Below are 15,036 nucleotides of genomic sequence, written 5' to 3' on the forward strand. Positions count from 1 at the left end.
TACAAAATATCTTCATGGAACATGATCTTTACTTAACATCCTAATGATTTTTGGCATAAACGATAATTATTGTTGGTTAATGCCTTTATAAATAAAGTTTGTCATTGTTTATGTCAAAGTTTTCTGCCATTTCTGCTAATATTAGATAAACAAAGGCACCCAATTTGATAGGAAAAATGAAAAATAGACTGTTTGACTCACTAAATGTAATTCTACAGGTGCCACGGGGAGAAATTCAAAACAAAATGCTTTTATGGTGTATAGCTTCCTGTACACTCAGTAGATTATGTGGAGGGCAAAACAAAACAGGAGGGAGCGCCACAATTACAGTAATTGCTGCAGTTATTTTGTCAAAGTGAAGCACCTGCTTCAGATCCAGCGGTGGCGGCGGTCACAACGCTCCTGCGTCCACTGGCGTTGTCCTGGTTGCTATGGTTACTCTCGCTGTCACTCTCAGTCTCAGCAGCAGCCAATAAATCCAGCTCCATGTCGCTCCCTGTAAGAACAACGATTAGCAATTATGTGTGACCTCAGCCTCATTTATAGAAGAAACGGTTGGCTTCTAGACAAAAGGACAACGAGCACCATGTGTGTTTTCTGTTAATACAAAATTCTGAATAGCGCAGCAGGAAATGTGGGAATATGTGGCAATATGGGAAAAAATATCACAGTATTTTTTCCATATCATTTGATATCGATATTTATCACGATATAAATACAACACAAATAATTGTTAGATGTAAAGAATAAATGTAAACATAACTTATTATAGTAATAATAACAAATACGTTATAGTAATAATTAAGCTGATTCTAGTAAACTAAATAATTTAGGATCCCACTGAAACCCAGTTATATATATTCAGCACATTTTTTTTTTTCAAAATGTGTCAAATTCAGCAAATAATTCAATCTTTTAAAATGCAATCAAATAAATAAAATTTACAACAAAATGTGCAGATTTTTTGGTGAAATGAGTTGCCTTGCAAAACAGAACTTTGTACATCAAAAATTAATGTCATGGATAAAAAATATCTTGGGTTGCATTATATTCCTTTTTTTGTTTTTGTTTTTTTTAATAAAACGGACTATGACTCAACATTAATAAACAGGTAAGTTATTTCTCGCTCCAATTGATTCAAGTTTTAAACGTATCTTTACATCAGTGGTTTGTCTGAAGAACTTCTTAAAACTTACAGAAAATATTGATTTATATCACAACTATGAGCTGAAACAAATTTCTGTCTCTCATTCGCAAAAGTCCTGTTAAGAGTGTTAGCGATCTGTGTTACAATCTTCAGCAGTGCTCGTAATGCTGCCCTTCGGCCTCGGCGTTCTCCCTCGCCATGCTCCCTAATGGTCGTCATGGTGAGCTCCTCCACCGGCAATGCCCACCAACAACTCCCCTGGAAACAGTGTAACCAAGCAGGGAGCATTTAGCGATAGAGCTTCAGGCAAAACAAACAAACTTCTAAAACCAGGTGCAGAAACAATATATAGCATCGCACCTCTGTCTACGTCAGCAGAAAAACAATGTCATCCTGCTTCATCGTCGCGCCACGGGACCGGATGGGACTGACTGCTCTGCGGGGGGTCTGCGGGTTCCTGATGATGTAATGAAGAGGCTGAGTACTGGCGCTGAGAGGCACAAGACAACAGACAAACACCAGTCCATTAATGGACAAACTCCAATAAGATCTATTAGAGTACTCTGCAATGGCTGCAGTGTCTATTTCTAATAGCGTGGAATGGTTCTCAGTAAGAAAAATCGAGCGTTTTTTTTTTTTTTATCACTTTTTTGTGGCTTCCAAGAGTGTCAACTCTAAATCTGACGATTGGCATCTGTAAGTCCTCTGGGCTGTTATGGATGTACTTGAAAATATGATTAATTTGAAACTACGCTTAATAAATTGATAAAATACTAAAAAATAATATATATATTATAATGGTATATCCCCTCAAGCCAGAATTACCCCGTCTTGGACAAAAAATGGATATATAAAACTCCATTGTAGCCTAAAAACGCGATGTCTGGACCATCAATGCACCTACATTACATCCATTTTGTGAATATACAATTTTTTTTTTCCTAGTCTAGTTACCAAGCCTATAAAATATTTTATGGGCTAGGAAACAGATTCTGTAGTTTCTAATTGGGGGGGACAAAATATCATGCAATAAATCGATGATTTAGAGAAGAATAAAAAACAAAAAAAGAAAAGTTAAAATCAGATACATAAATTTATAAAATAAATCACTTTTTATAATAAATTTTTTAGTTGAAAATTTGCATCTATTGCCTTCCCACAGGTTGCTCTTTTTTGCGAATAACTTTTTCGAGCAGAACTTTTAAGTTGGTCGCCAGAGAGCACATGGATTCTGGTAAGCAATCCTTTTTTTGTGTATAATACGGGGTGATTAATCACTTGCATGGCTGACTGAACTTTTATACTAGGTTATAGTAGATAGGAAATGCAAGTTATTAACATTCAACCCGTTCTTGTTTTCATCAGTAGTATTAGTGGTGATTTGACTTTGGTGATCAGGCAGTCTCCTCTGTTGCCTGTGTTATAAGCGATGTGTGCCGATCTTATCATCGTTTTACAAGGATTTATACAGATCATTCGTATGGTCTTTGCTTGGATAATCTACTTCACGATTTCACTTTTTACGACTAAAACAACAAATTCATCCCTCACTGCTTGGACGATTCGGAGGAGGTGGGATCGCGCTTAGGGGGCTCACAGCGGCAGAAGCTCCTCGATGCACTGTACGGCGTCGATGACTGTGGAGGGCTCAGGCGTGAAGGCTGCGCTTGTCTGTAGGCCTGCGAGCGGATGACCATACCGCACCATGGCCAAAATCAGGGACTCGGCCACCAGCAGAGCGCTCCCCACTGCGTACGCGCATAAGAGCCTGGAAAACACGCTTGCACCTTCCGATGGGATATATACACACATATATAAAACACAAAATATAAAACAAAAAAAATATAAATACAAAATATAAATAATAAAATGAAAAAACAAAAACACATATACAAAATACATATAATATAAACCAAATAATACGATTAAGTTCATATATATATATTATAAGAATGAATTACCCAGATATCTACTACGGGGATATATAAGTAGTATATTAATGACAATGGTAATGATTATTATTACTGCAACATTAATGACAGGGGGTCCCTGTATAGGATACAGCATTGTTGTGATTGGTCCCCACCAGGAGATCGATTTTCCCTACAGAAAATAAACATGGAATCTTTGCCAAATAATCAATATCAAATGCACATAGTATGAGAGTTGTATACGTGATGTTTTCGATAGAAACTTATCATACCATGAAAATCTAACTATGGTTACTCAACCTTAATGTGAAAAACAGGTCTTTCAGCAGTTGGATTCATGTAGAGATGTTGATCCTTTGAGTACCATCAGCGTGGCGGGCGGGTTGGGGTCCATATTAGCGTTTAATGAGAAGATCATTATACAATATACAGACCTGCCAACCTTGGGAATTTTTTTTGAGTACCATCAGCGTGGCGGGCGGGTTGGGGTTTGTTTTGAAGATACCATCACGGGCGGGAGGGTTGGTTTGGGTGTTGTGGGGGGAGGGGGTGGGATGTGACCGGACAAAACAGTTTACCGGTTTTACGATTTACAGTTTTTTACTGTTTACATAAACTTTATGGTTGTAGGGAGGTTCAAGCGGTAGAAACTTTACCGATTATGGTTCCAAGGAACGGTTCCGGTTCCGATTCTGTTTCCGCCTGAACTGTTCCGATTCCGGGTCCGATTCTGGTCTCACCCAAACAGGTTCGGTTTCTGATTCCGGGTTCAGCCTAAGTGTTCCGGTGCCGAGTTCCATTACAAATCATACAAACTATCAAAAAAAATAGTGGAAAGAAAAAAATGCACCATCCTCATATACTCAATGACTCAATACTGGTTAGTACTTACTGGCACCTTAAGTTAAAGGTTGGCAATGTCAAAATTTCCAAACCATCACCGTATACGGCCTCATAAGATCGGGGTGGGTCTTGAGGTCTTGCTACCTTTTCAGATGCGATTCATGTTAAATGAAACTTTATTATTTGTTATTACTATTTTACATTAATTGAAAGGTAGTGTGGCTGAGGAAGTAAGTTATGTTGAGTAATGCACAGTCCATCAATCAGAATGTGCGTCAAAGTTAATCGTGTTTTACACTATCAATAACATTTTGCTTTTTCAAGCATGAAATAAGCTGGTGGGGGAAATCGTACATGAGGGCACTAAGACCACTTGTTCCATTTTTTCACAAAAATTTATGAATTATAAAACTGTGGTATACCTTAGAAACACATGTATACACCAACACGTCATAAAGCCTTCTATTTTTAAAATACTAATGTTATCAGGAGATGGGTGTGAGGGTTGTCCACTATTTTTAAACAGTTCAAAATGCATTGACAATATAAACTATTTTCTAGCACTCTTGAACTGACCTGTACACTAAATAATAACACTCATACGTACATAACAATAGCAGTCTATTAGAGTGGTCCAAGGTGATAGTAAGTATATTAATGGACCAATACGGGACAAATATAATGTATTCTTTTTTCAGGCGGCAGAGCTTGCAGGAGGTATCATGTACAGTAAGACCAGAAACTAATGGCACAGTTATCAAAGGTTGGCGACCTGTGCGAGTAACAATCGTGGGAAAACGATGTGTGTTAGCGGCGGTATGTGGAATGCGCAATAATTGGAAACCATGTGACCCCAGGTAATTAAAGAAAAGGACGGGCTGTTCTGTTATTTGGTTTGTGATCATCCTGTACGGGAATAACGCTGAATCGTCTCAGAACGCCACCGCGGATAGGCGTGCTCACAGCGCTTGGTCAAGTGTCGCACAAGAAACGAAAGGAGAAAGGAAATGTGCTTTTCAAAACAAAACAGAAACAGGTCAGGTTCCCAACCAAATGTGTTAAGGCTAATTTCTGAGCATTTTCTAGTTTTCCAGTACGCTTAATTACAAACTCCAGTACACTTCTGTATAGGGCGGGCCGACGGTATGAGTCCAAAATTCATATCTCTGGATTTTTTGGCTGATTTCGTCGTCTATACGCGCGTTAGGCCTATGATCTTGGTATTGGTATTTGGATTCAAAAAACTAAGTGACTGTCCGATATAGGCATCTAATATGTGCAAAAAAAGGTTGAAAACACAGTACCTTGTACCACCTCACACTAACCCAACCAAAAAATATTTTTAGTTAAGTTAAAGTTACTAAAAACTAAAAATGCAAAATAATCTAAATCACAGACCTAATTGAAGGTAGGCTTATTTGATTACCCCATTACACTTTACAGTTAGTTGCGATCATACAAAACTACACTTACTTGTAGGTATTAAAATTCTTACAGTCACATTTATGTCCAACTACAAATATTCAGCAAAAATGTATACCCTTAGTCAGAGTTATTGTGCGCTCCCATATTCATTGAGCTCATATCTGTTTGGTGCTCGTTCTAAATGAAAGTCCTGTGGAGTTTAGCGGAGATTTACGCAAAGCAAAAAGCTCATATGCACTTCTGCAGTAAAATGGAAATATTTCCATTGGTGATGTGAGGTGGGGGAATATTACCTGTGAAATGCAAGTTATGCATTACAGAAAAACACGGCGTAACCATGTCGTATTTGGATTGAACATTTTGGGGGGGGGGGGGGGGGGGCATAATGAGGATATATATTAATTCATTAATCTATATATATAATAGTATGAGGGGGGTAATAGTAGAGCTATACTATAGCTAATAAAAACGCTTGTGTTTCGTGACTAAAAACTTACTGCGAGTGACTATGAAAAAAATAATTGAGGAGCACCAGTGCGACCCTGACCGATCAAATCAGGGGCGAATCTCTGGTTTCTAAAATGTGTTTTTGGCATGTGTATTGATTTATAAGGGAACTTTGTGAAATTGCAATGAAATTGGACAGTGGCTTTGCTGTTATTGATTATTAAGGGATGTTTGCAATGTGATATTGATTTCAAACAACAATTCAATAAACACGAAATATTAAGTGACTTGCATTGTCTGACTATTACACTATTGCCTGATTTTGTCAACGAAAATAGTTTGAAACAAAGTCGCAGCTGCGCATCTCTAAAAGCAAACACAGCGGTGTTTTATGAAAGAACGTGCGTTTTTAAACTAGTTGGTGATTCATGATTACCCATTCATAACTGCTTCATTCCTGTACAAATCAGCCATTCGAACAAATCAATTATAAAATCAATTATAAAATCAGTGACCTGCCACTACTAGCAGTTTTAGTTTCATTTTTAAAGTATAATTTCAGTCATTTCAATCACTGAATATTTCTATATGCCTATTAAAATTTTTATATTTGAGACATTAACCTCAACATAAATTCATGAATTTAATTGTACTCATGTCACCTCTGAGCCTCATTAAACATCTGAAAATACATCTAGCCTATAATCCACTTTTGTCTTCTTCTGTGCTTCCTAGTAGCCTACAAATTAACATTAATACTTTTTTTTCATATGATTTGCTAACTTATTCTTACTTGTTCTTATTCTATTGTTTTAATTAGAAATTTAAAAAAATATATATATAAATATTTGAATTTGATATAATAGCTGACATAGCCTAGGGTACTTGTAATAAAATTAGAAAAATGCCATTACTGTAAATCACTTTAAGGAGTCAGATATCACCTCGTAATGATTAGGCTTTTTTTTAAATCAGAATTTTTCATTATTGAAGAGAAGGTTACTCCATAATTTTTTGACTGTGCTCCTAATTTTTTTTTAATTTAGCCTACAAGTGCGCCTAAAAAGAAAATGTAAGCTCAGAGCCCTGAGAAGCGAGCACAATGTTGTGTCAACACTATCCTTTCGCCTTTTATTATAATAAAATAGCTTCGAGTCATTACTCAGCAGCAACGAGGTGTTTCTTGAAGTAACTAAACAGAGACGAACAGATAGTTCACACGCAATTTTTATGCTCTCTCTCAGAATGGCCATATTTAAGGGAATAAATTAAAAGTTTCATTTCCTCATTTTTGAATGGTCACCATTTGCACAATACAACAAAGATTGCTAAAGTGAACAGATTTTACTAACAGACCTGCCAATCTCTGTGTAAAAACAACATTATGATGCTGCCATCTTGACCCCCCGCATCTAAATAGTGGATTCGACTTCTGTCAATATTAATCCATGACATTTCATATTTTGGCTTTCATTACTATACATGTCTGTCTTTCTTCAGAAAAAATATTACCAAAATAAAAAAAAAAATGGAGTGAATAAAGCGTTCACATTTTGCTTTTAAACTCAACATTTTACAAAATGCTTATGAAACCCCTTTTATATTCTCATAAGCATGACCCGCACATACTTTGTCTTCTTGGAAGAAGCCATCTCCCCACTGAGGATGACAAACACACTCGGGCCACAGAGCGCACCCGGAACCGGCGTGTGACGATGAATGGCCTCCTCCTGCGGCCGGAAAATCAATATAATACGCATCACCAAAACCAAAAAAACCAACTAGATATAAAAAAAACTCAAAAAAAATAACAACAAACCAATCAAGTTTAGCAAAACCTGAAAAAAAAAAACATGGAATTTCAAAAAAACAAACACACAAAATCAAATAAACTAATCAAGGTTAGCTGAACAAGAAACATGCAAAATCAAGGTTCCCACGGGTCACAGAATTTCTAGAATAACATGGAATATAAAAAGTCTATTCCAGATATTGGAAGTCAGGGAGTTTTATATTTTTTTGTCCGAGTCATGGAATATCAGGGAGGGATTTTTGTTTGCCGCTTTAAATTTCAGTTTCCATTTATCAAAATGTAATTTTTCTATACCGTTTTTTTTACTGCAGTGTTTCGTGCGTTTTCCTCATTCTTGTCAACTGGCCATCTCTTAAGTCAAATGTAGTCACCAGGCTGTACCTATTAACTAATGCAAAAATGTAAATTCTTGTAAATTTCAAGAACTTTGGCTACAAAATGATAGCCAGGAAAATGTAAATTTCAAGAGCTTTGTTTACAAAATGATCACTTCAAAACTGGGTGTTAAATTGGAAATGAAGCAGTCAGTCAAGTTTGCATTAATTAGAAAACTAACTTCCTGGAGCTTTTGGAACAAGGGGCGCAGCCAGTGCAGTAATATAAGCATTTCTTTACATTTTGAACACACGCTTGTTTTGAAATGGAGGAAGATGACCTTGAAAGCACTGTTAAAGGGGATAGTTCCACCCAAAATGAAAAATTATGTCATTAATGATCACCCTCATGTCGTTTCCAAACCCGTGAGACCTCCGTTCATCTTCGGAACACAGTATAAGACATTTAGATTTAGTCCGAGAGCTTTCTGTCCCTCCATTGAGAATGTATGTACGGCGGTATATATGTCCACGTCCAAAGGTAATAAAAACATCTTCAAAGTAGTCCATGTGACATCAGAGGGTCCGTTAGAATTTTTTGAAGCATCGAAATACATTTTGGTCCAAAAATATCAAAAACTACGACTTTATTCAGCATTGACTTCTCTCCGGGTCTGTTATGAGCACTTTCACAACTCTGCAGTTTAGTGATATCCGGTTCGCGAACGAATCACTCGATGTAAAAACGGATCTTCTTGAAACCCGTTCACCAAAGTCGAACTGAATCGTTTGAAACGGTTTCGCGTCAACAATAAGCATTAATCCACAAAGATGACTTAAGCTGTTAACTTTTTTTAATGTGGGCTGACACTCCCTCTGAGTTCAATATAACCAATATCCCGGAGTAATTCATTACTCAAACGGTACACTGACTGAACCGAGCCAGATAACGAACGAAACATTGACTCGTTCTCGAGTCAAGAACCGTTTCTGTCGGACGCGTCCGGTTCGAGAACCGAGGAGCTGATGATATGCGCATGCGTGAAGCAGGACTGACACACAGCGCGTCGTCTGAACCGAACTGGTTCTTTTGGTGATTGATTCTGAACCGATTCTGTGCTAATGTTATGAGCGCGGGTAAATCGAAGGCTTGAATCAAGGGCAATCATCGCCAATGAAGTCATTTTCGTCGAGCGCAAAAGAACTGTGTGAACCATTTTCGGCAACCGGTTTATTTGAATCAAACTGTCCGAAAGAACCGGTTCGTGGAGAAGAACAGAACTTCTCATCACTACCGTGATCCGAAAACCGATGCAACCGGTTCTGTGACTCGAGAACGAGTCAATGTTTCGTTCGTTATCTGGCTCGGTTCCAGTCAGTGTACTGTTCGAGTAAAGGGATTACTCCGGGATATTGGGTTATTTGAACCAGAGGGAGTGTCAGCCATGTTAAAAAAGTTAACAGCTTAAGTCATTTGTGGATTAATGCTTATGTTGACGCGAACCGTTTCAAACGATTCAGTTCGATTTGGTGAAACTGGTTCAAGAAGATCCGTTACATCGAGTGATTCGTTTTGTAACGCGAACCGGATAGAAGTCACTAAAAGTCTGCAGAGTAATTTTCGTGAACGCTAACTCTGATACAGACCGGATGTTTTCTATTACCTTTCTGGAGCGAGTACATAATGCTGAAAATAAAGTCGTAGTTTTGAGATTTTTTGGACCAAAATGTATTTCGATGCTGCAAAAAGAATTCTAACGGACCCTCTGATGTGTCACATGGCCTACTTTGAAGATGTTTTTATTACCTTTCTGGAAGTGGACAGTATTAACGTACATACATTCTCAATGGAGGGACAAACGAAAAGCTCTCGGAGTCCCCAAATCTAAAAATCTTATTACTGTGTTCCGAAGATGAACGGAGGTCTCACAACGGTTTGGAATGACATGAGGGTGAGTTCTTAATGACATATTTTCCTTTTCATGAACCTGCTGGTTTGGGTAAGTCCATAATAAGTGCAACTGCTTATGTATAAGAGCATATACAGAGATGAGGCCGAGCAGTAGGACCTATTAGGGGTTTAAGAAGTCATGAACCTGCTGGTTTGGGGTAAAGTGCGGGTTGGAAAAAATACTCGTTTACGTGGATACTTCTCAAGACTGTCATTCCGACGTGCTTTGTGTGCATTTGCTGATGAAGGTGCGAGAGAAAGCAGCTCAATTTGGTGCCTACTCACGTGCTGTACCGAGGCGAGCTGTGGCTTTGTGTGTGTGTGTGTGTGTGGGTGTGTGTTGTGTGTGTGTGTGGCTGTGTTGTGTGTGGCACCGCCACCGGCGCGAACAGAAAGATCCATCACAAAACGCGTCGAGTAACGCATTTAAATCTCTTTCAGAAAAGGACTATCACAGCGTGTAAGTACCGCATTGAAATCTATTCCGTGCTGTGTCACGCCTGAATGGCTTAAAACACGTGAGAATGATAAACTTTAGTGAGGAAGCAGCACTGGTCCGATTGTTCAGGTTGGTGATTAGTTACATCCTGTTAACAGCAGGAAAGCAAATTGTATTTGCATGTGAACATAAAACATGATACATAGAACTGGTGAACCAGTCAATGTAATTCTTAATGGTCTGACATAATAATAAATGCGACATGAATGATATTGTATGAAGCGTTGTTTGTTTGCATCACGTTGCGCCTCGCATTATGAAAACAATGTTTGGGATACCATGATCAAAACTTAACATATAGACAGTTTGATGTTAAATATTCATCCAAATCATGGTGAAAACCAAATTATTTGTGTTTTAAAATAACAATTGTGTGTTCAAAATGTAAAGAAATGCTTATATTACAGCACTGGCCAGCCAAATGGTTACATTAATCATGTTTGTTATACATTTTTTTAATCAAAGCGGAAATCACTTAATTAAATAATGTTGACTTAACTGACTGCTTCACTTCCATTTTAAAAGTAGACTAAATGGCTGAATGGTGACCTTGATGACAAACAGAAAACCCTTCAGTGTTTAACCCCCCGAAAGCATAAAAACCATAAATTCATTTCTGTAGAAATAGTACTGAAAAATATCCAAGTGCATTTAATGGGTAAAAGCAAAAAAAAAAAGAAAAAAAAGTAGTGTGTATGTTTAACTTAGTTTTGTACTAAAAAACATCTGTGAACAAGTAAATAAATTTTGCAATAAATTTTTTGATTTGAAATACTGTGGCTGGTTTTTGTCTAATCAGTAGACAACAGCAGTCTGTTTTTTTTTTTGTTAATTACAGGTCATTGAAATTCAGCTTTTTAGTTCGTGAAAGTCAGGGAATAATGAGGGAATTTGACATTTGGCTTAGAGTGGGAACCCTGAAAAAAATAACTAAATATTCATGGATGTAAAAGCACAACTGCAGTTTCTTTGGCTCACAGTGATGTCTGGTGCACACTTGACGATGAGGCAATGTGTGAAACAGTCCAGCCTGATGGTGCCGCTCTGCTGGTTCAGGTACATCTGCTCCTCTGGCAAAAGGTGAGCGATTCTGCTGCTGGCACTTAGTCTGAAACAATACGACACGTCATGTCCGATAAAATGTCTTGAAACCTGAATATGTACAATGAAATTTGCAAATGTTCAATGTTCTACTCACGGGTCTTTGTTTTCCTGAGAGCCGAACATTATCATGGATTTCAGCGCGTTCCAGTCCTGCAACACACGCTCTAGAGCCAGCTGGGCGAAGCGAGGAGGCTCCAGGTCATGATCCGGCATATCCGAGTCTGACAGAAAGACAGACACACATCAAACACAAAAAAAAAAAAAAAACAATGTTCTTCATACATTCACTTATCAATCATGCACAATAAAACCATGAACGTGTTAAGTTGTACTGGCTCAACTACAGTCCTTCTCGACAGATAACTATTAATGAAATCTTTCGATCAGGTTTTAAAGCTTTGCATAGCTCTGAATTGGTCCTGTTAAGAGTCTTAAATTACATTTCTCACGAAACCCATGGCTCTTGTCCTCTTAGACCTAAGTGCTGCATTTGATTTAGTTGACCACAACATTCTTCTGTCACGCCTGGAGTCCTGTGGTTGCACTCTTATTTGTCAAATAGGTATTTTACTGTTCGATTAGGGCATTACACAAGGTCCAGTCCTTGGGTCTGTGGCTTTTTTTCTGCAAGGTTTCAGTCCTTGGCCCTATGTTGTTTTCCATGTTTTTTTCTCCCCTTGCTTCAATTTTTTTTTTTATAAATATGGTGTCTCTTCACCTATATGCTGACGATACCCAGCTTTATCTTCCCCTACAACGCGTTATAATAAGTAATTCTCTTAAGCCACTGTTAGATTCCCTAAATTGACCCTTAAGTTATGCTTTCAAAACTAATTTCGAAACCTGAATGAAAACCAATCGGAAATTGTGTTTTTTGGTCCCAAGGAAAATGTTTTTTATTTTGATCTTGGTTCCTCTCTCTCTATAATACACAGTGTGCCATGAACTTGGGCAGTTAGTTTAAAGTTTGATAAGCAGATATCAGCTGTGATCAAGTTTTGTTTTTACCAGCTACATCTTCTCATTAAAGTTAAGCCCTTTCTATCTAGGAAAAATCTTGAAACCGCTATCCATGCCTTTGTAACATCTCGTCTTGATTACTGTAACTCTTTGCACATTGGTATTTCCCAGTCCTCCATATCTCAGTTTCTTTGCAGCAAAAGTTTAACATGTTTCATGTTGCCCCTAGGAATCCAGACGCCAGATTTATAAAACATTCTTTTTTGAAAACTGCTATTTTGCTACTTCAGAGAAAACATTAAGAATATTTTGTATTCCCAAAATAAAGTAATGATCTTTTTTCTTCTTGCGATTTTCTAAAAATCTTCTTAAAAATTATCATAAATAACCTCCTAAATTTAGGATAACCTCCAACTTCTTAAATCCACAAAGGTAAAATTTCAAATAAAAAAAAAATCTATTTTTAATTGTATTTGTTGTTTTTAGCCTTACAACACAACACTACATTCACATTTTACTATCAAGAATGTGCACAATTACTTGGAAGTGAGACCAATGATTGATAATGTAAACAATGATTATTCATCATAATGATCATGCATGACACTTTGTTGTTTTTGGGACACTTTGTTTTTGTATTGTTACTGAATTTTTAATTCAGTAACAATACAAAAACAACAAATTGGGGGAAAAAAAAAAAGAAAAAAACAACACCAAAGCCTATAATTATCTTCTTAAGAAAATATATAATAACTTAAGAAGTTCTCAAGATTTGCACTTAAAATAAGTTAAGAATGTTTTTAAGAAATGTCTTAATATTTTTTTGAATCCGTCCCTACTCAAAGACACACCTTCAGCGCTGGCGGCCTTCCGGTTCCTGTCCTCTCGTATGCGAGGTGGTCGATACTGGCAATGCTCCACGCTCTGCCTTGCAACAGTCTGCACCAGGAATAGCAAGATGTGCTCTCCCCTGCCAAACACAAACAGAGTTCATGACACCGAACACTGGCCGGATGTTGCCCTGATGACCCCATAATATGGTTTGACAATAGAAGTTAGACCAGGACTTAAAGCACCCATTCCTTGAACATACCTGCTGTTAGGAGTGGTAACTAAATTAGTGGTGGTCAGCAGCCTGTAGAGCAGATCCAGACGAGCTGCTTTCTGGCCCGCGATGAGGGTCTTGCATTTACACTTCTCCCAGCAGTCACAGTATGCAGTGGGAGACGTTCGCTTCAGTCTGGAGATGAAACAAGAGAGATTACGGTTTTACAACACAGTGATCTACCTTGTAAAATTAGGTGTGAAGTTCAATGATTTTTTTAGCAGGACGCACATCATTGCAGTCGTGGACCCTTGTGACAAACTCTGGCGCATTCAGTGCAGCAGCACAGAGACTCAAGCAGGCCGCAAGTTCTGCACTCAAAGATGTCCTGCAAACAGACAAGTGCAGTTAATCACACAGTGCCCCATTCTACAAAACCATTTAGCTCAGTGCTTCAACAGTTTTTTTTTTTTCATGTAAAGAATAAATATCTTAAATTATTTAATGCAAAAAAAAAAAAAAAAATATCAAGCTTTATGAATAATATTATACACTTTGAGAATCAGAAAAATAGATTTCACTGGAGTTTGTACCTGGTTGATGTGTTCAGCTCCAGTCCAGGTGAAGCTGCAGGTGTCGTTACAGCACAGGACGTAGAGGGGAGAGTCATCTGGGTTTGTTCCTGAAGGACAGATCATCTCCATGAAAACAGACGCCGCATCCTCTTTCTCTCCAAGACCCGGTTCACCTAAACCATATATGAGATCCAGAAAAGATTTGTAAACAAAAAGGAAAGGAAGGATTTCATTTTCATTTAGTTTAACTTGAAGTCCTGAAATGGAACTAAAATAAATACAAACTATGTAGACATTTAAAAAAAAAAAAAAAAAAAAAAAAAAAAGACAAAACCCCAAAATTAAAATAACATTAACTGAAATAGAAATATTGTAATTTTTCATTTTCGTTTAGCTTAACTTGGAATACTAAAATAAAAAATAGAGTCAAAAAAAAAACAAAAAAAAAAAACAACTAAACTACTTAATATTTTCTGTGCTGCTTCTAAAAGAGATAAAAATAAAATCGAAATAAAAAACTGTAATGTATATTATTAATATTAAAATAACAATGCAGCCATATATTCACCTTTGGCTATTTTCTGTGCTGCTTCTAAAACAGTAATGGCTGCTGGGTAAGCTCTCCCGCTCACCGCTAACATGAATGGAGTCATCCCACGAGCATCCCTATCAAACAACAGCAAAACAAACACTCAAGGTGTGCTAAAGACAGGCTGGCTATCATTTAGAGCGGCAGGAGTGTGGCGTACTTGGCAGAGAGCAGCTCTCTCAAGTGAGGTCGCAGGACGACGCTGTCACACATTAGTTTCAGAATCAGGTGTGCGTTCGCCTTCCGGTCTTTAGATTCCACTACTGACGGTTCAGAAGAAGGTCCTGAGAAGACATGGGAAATATTGAAAACATGCTACAAGAGAGTTTTATAAATGACAGCACAGAGCAGCGGTTCTCAACTGGAGGGACTGTGACCGAAAAACAGGTTGCA

At 37.6% G+C, this 15,036-nt stretch overlaps 1 pseudogene; it reads right to left on the reverse strand.

Moving 5' to 3' along the window:
* LOC109058739 overlaps positions 1–15,036 on the reverse strand; it is a 50,316-nt pseudogene that overhangs the window by 18,295 nt on the left and 16,985 nt on the right.

This window comes from Cyprinus carpio, chromosome B16 (assembly GCF_018340385.1).
Source record: "Cyprinus carpio isolate SPL01 chromosome B16, ASM1834038v1, whole genome shotgun sequence".
Lineage (NCBI taxonomy): Eukaryota > Metazoa > Chordata > Actinopteri > Cypriniformes > Cyprinidae > Cyprinus > Cyprinus carpio.